At 43.2% G+C, this 4,248-nt stretch overlaps 1 non-coding gene and 2 pseudogenes across 1 annotated transcript; all 3 read left to right on the top strand.

Annotated features, from left to right (window-relative positions):
* The first annotated feature begins 3,039 nt into the window (after positions 1-3,039).
* LOC135573039 (5S ribosomal RNA) lies at positions 3,040-3,157 on the top strand (annotated as a pseudogene).
* A 254-nt stretch (positions 3,158-3,411) lies between these two features.
* LOC135573049 (5S ribosomal RNA) lies at positions 3,412-3,528 on the top strand (annotated as a pseudogene).
* Positions 3,529-3,760: 232 nt separating this feature from the next.
* LOC135573033 (5S ribosomal RNA) lies at positions 3,761-3,879 on the top strand. Its single transcript, XR_010464612.1, has one exon. It is a non-coding gene; the product is annotated as a 5S ribosomal RNA (ribosomal RNA).
* Positions 3,880-4,248: the final 369 nt, after the last annotated feature.

The following is a 4,248-nucleotide window of genomic DNA, read 5'->3' as shown; positions in this document are numbered from 1 at the left end:
CTGCAGAGTTTTACCGTGAGTTTAGTGACATACTGGCCCCACTAATGCTGCGTGTGTATGTGTGTATGGAGGAAAAGAGGGTAGTCCCTGAATCTTTAGCTATGGGTGTGTTGACTGTGTTATACAAAGGGAAGGGGAGCAGACTGAAATTAGAGAACTACAGACCAATAACCCTTTTGAACTCCGACAATAAGGTGCTTGCTAAGATAATGGCTAATAGGTTGAATAAGGTGATGGGAAGCATCATAGCACCTACTCAGGCCTATGGAGTTCCGGGCGGGATGTAGTGGACACCCTCTGCACTATCCGGGATGTGGTGAAGCAGATGGGGGAGGTGGGTGGGGCGGTGCTCTGCCTAGATCTGAATAAAGCCTTTGATCGGGTGGAGCATCGGTTCCTGTTAGAGGCCTTGGCAAGATTTGGGTTCGGGCCTCGTCTTAAAGGATGGGTGAAGCTATTGTATGGGTCAGCGTGCAGTGTCGTGAAATGTAATGGTGTGCTAACTGATCCTTTTCCCCTGGGCAGGTCTGTTAGGCAGGGTTGTCCATTGTCTGCACTGCTATACAGCATCTCAGTAGAGCCTTTAGCGGCGTTTGTAAAGCGGAATGGAGGAGTGAATGGAGTGGACCTCCCGGGGAGGCGTCAGTGTACTGCATCATTATGCTGACGACACCACCTGTACTTTGCGGGATGGAGAGAGTGTGAATTGTCTGATGAAGTGTTTTGATGTGTATGGGAGAGCTTCTGGGGCTAAGGTGAATGTTGAAAAGTCTCAAATGTTATGTACTGATGATACTGTTATGTCTACATGTAACATTCCTTTTAAGACTGTTAAGGGGCACGTGAGAATTTTGGGTGTGAATATTGGGGTAGATGAGCGGGAGGCGAGGGACTTAACTTGGACAGGGGTGATTAATAAAATAAAGACGACTCTGAATTACTGGAAACAAAGGAAATTAAAATTGAGGGGGAAAGTGGTTGTGGTGAATGCATTGTTAATGTCAAAATGTGTGTATACCTTAGGGGTTATGGACATGCCTGTATGGGTTCTGAAGGGAATTAATAATTTAGTGTCTGATTTCCTGTGGGGTGGGAAGGGGGTGAAGATTGCTCATGATGTAATGATAGCAGATTATGATAGGGGTGGTTTGAGATTAATAGATCTGGAGGTGAAGTTAAAAGCCATGAGGGTGAAGAGAGTACAACGGTTTTTGTATGGGGAGGAGGGTCAGGGGTGGAAGGAGTTTTTCAGGCATTGGTTGCATAAGAGTGGAGGTTGTGGAGATTATGGGTTGTTAATGTGTTTCAAGCCCAGCATGTATGCAGAGGTGCCTGAGTTTTATCAGGAGGTGTTCAGGGCATGGGCGGAGTTCTTACCGCAGGTAAGTTATGAGTGTGACTCTATTGGGGTGATTTTGAATATACCAGTTTTTCTGAACCCAATGCTGAAATCAGAGGGAAATATGCTGGAGAGTAAGGTAATAATGAAGGCGGGTATGATAAGACTGAGGGACTTTAGGTATGAGGTGGTGCCAGGGTTCCTGCCTGAGCAGGCGATCGTAGATACTGTCTGGGGTGTAGATGAGGATGTCAGGAAAGGGATGGTGTTGAGAATGTATGATAGGATAAAGGAGTGTGTTCCAGGGGAGTGGGTGAGGCTGTTGGACAATCATTTGAGTAATGGAGTCTTAGAGACCTTGCCTGAGATGCAGGTGAAATGTGGGGAGAATATGCAAGCCTTATCCTCTACCCAGGTGAGGGCCTTATACTGGGCGCTTATTACCAGGAAGGTCAGGGCGCCTGCATCGGAGAAAGTGTGGAGGCAAGTTTTTCCAGGGATGGAAGTTGAGAGGTTGTGGGAAAACATGGTAGTGAGGCTCAATAGTATTGAATGTACTCATTTTGATTTTATGTTGAGGCACAACCGTGTTTTTACCAAGGTGGTGTTACATCAGGTAGACAGGTCAGTGTCTCGTGTGTGTGATGTATGCACAGATAAAGATGAAAATCTGATGCACATGATGTTTGACTGTGTTGATGTAGCTGGGTTCTATGTGAGGTTGAGGGATATGTTAGAAAGGTACTGGGGAGAAGAGTTAATAGGCGGGGTTGATTGGAGGTGGTTGGTATTGTTTGGAGTGGGTCAGCATGTGAAGGGGGTGAATATTGTATTATTGAATTTTTTGCTGTCACATGCAAGGTATGCAGTATATATAAGGAGGAACTTGGCAAGGTTTGAGGGAAAGAGGGTGACAGTGTGGAAGGTGTTTGAAGGTTTGGTAAGGAAGGATGTAGGATTGATGTATAGGTCTAAGCAGGAGGATTTTGAGAGGGTGTTTATGAAGGATTGTGGATTTATTGCTGTGGGGGAGGATGGTGGTTTGGTGTATGGGTTTTGATGTGTAACATTTTTGGAGATATCAGTACAAATTTGAAAGAATTGTTTTGAGAATGTCTGAGTTTCTACTTGATAAGGAGGTGCTTTGAAACTCTCTATTCTTGTGGAATGTGGTTTTGCAAAGTATTGTATGCAATGGTAGTATAATTTGAGTTTTGGTATTTGAATTTCTCTATTTTTTATTTGATAGGGGGTGAATTGTTTGCCTGCCAATGTCAAGAATTGTGTTGATTAAAATGGTTTGTGTATATTAAATTTGTATATAATGTAAAATAAGAATTTTTATTAAAAAAAAAAAAAAAGTACGCCTGATCTCGTCTGATCTCGGAAGCTAAGCAGGGTCGGGCCTGGTTAGTACTTGGAAGGGAGACCGCCTGGGAATATCAGGTGCTGTAGGCTTTTTGTCAATTCTTTGTCCGTTTTTTCCCACAAGGCTGAAATATGTGCCCTCGCTTTGAAATAAGTAAGCAAGGTTAGTTTGTATTTCATCCAACAATCTGTGCTACAAATTATGGCTACAGTATATGCAATTTCTTCCACATTTTGAGTGACACAAAGATGCTTATCTAAATGGTGAAAATGCAACAGCTGTTAATCAGACTCACTTTGACTTTATATAGTTCACCAAGAGATAAGTTCTCCCTTACGACCACACTGGCCTGAGTACTCCTGATCTCGTCTGATCTCGGAAGCTAAGCAGGGTCGGGTCTGGTTAGTACTTGGATGGGAGACCGCCTGGAATACCAGGTGCTGTAATTTTGCTGCCTTTGTCAATTTCAACTCTTTGTCCGTTTTTTTCCCACAAGGCTGAAATATGTGCCCTCGCTTTGAAATAAGTAAGCAAGGTTAGTTTGTATTTCATCCAACAATCTGTGCTACAAATTATGGCTACAGTATATGCAATTTTTCCACATTTTGAGTGACACAAAGATTCTTATCTAAATGGTGAAAATGCAACAGCTGTTAATCAGACTCACTTTGACTTTATATAGTGCACCAAGAGATGGTTTCTCGCTTGGCCACACTGGCCTGAGTACGCCTGATCTCGTCTGATCTCGGAAGCTAAGCAGGGTCGGGCCTGGTTAGTACTTGGATGGGAGACCGCCTGGGAATACCAGGTGCTGTAAGCATTTTGTCAACTCTTTGTCCGTTTTTTTCCCACAAGGCTGAAATATGTGCCCTCGCTTTGAAATAAGTAAGCAAGGTTAGTTTGTATTTCATCCAACAATCTGTGCTACAAATTATGGCTACAGTATATGCAATTTTGAGTGACACAAAGATTCTTATCTAAATGGTGAAAATGCAACAGCTGTTAATCAGACTCACTTTGACTTTATATAGTGCACCAAGAGAAGGTTTCTCGCTTACGGCCACACTGGCCTGAGTACTCCTGATCTCGTCTGATCTCGGAAGCTAAGCAGGGTCGGGCCTGGTTAGTACTTGGATGGGAGACCGCCTGGGAATACCAGGTGCTGTAAGCATTTTGTCAACTCTTTGTCCGTTTTTTCCCACAAGGCTGAAATATGTGCCCTCGCTTTGAAATAAGTAAGCAAGGTTAGTTTGCATTTCATCCAACAATCTGTGCTACAAATTATGGCTACAGTATATGCAATTTTGAGTGACACAAAGATTCTTATCTAAATGGTGAAAATGCAACAGCTGTTAATCAGACTCACTTTGACTTTATATAGTGCACCAAGAGATAGTTTCTCGCTTACGGCCACACTGTCCTGAGTACGCCCATTTTTTGGGGATTGAGGAAGTGTTTGGAGGGAGTTGGTTGTTGAGTTGGAGAAATACATTTGTTTGCTGTTTTGAAGTAAATCTTTTTTTTGGTTGGTGATTTTTGT

Source organism: Oncorhynchus nerka, linkage group LG8, assembly GCF_034236695.1.
Source record: "Oncorhynchus nerka isolate Pitt River linkage group LG8, Oner_Uvic_2.0, whole genome shotgun sequence".
Classification (NCBI taxonomy): domain Eukaryota; kingdom Metazoa; phylum Chordata; class Actinopteri; order Salmoniformes; family Salmonidae; genus Oncorhynchus; species Oncorhynchus nerka.
This window is presented reverse-complemented; position numbering and strand designations above follow the sequence as displayed.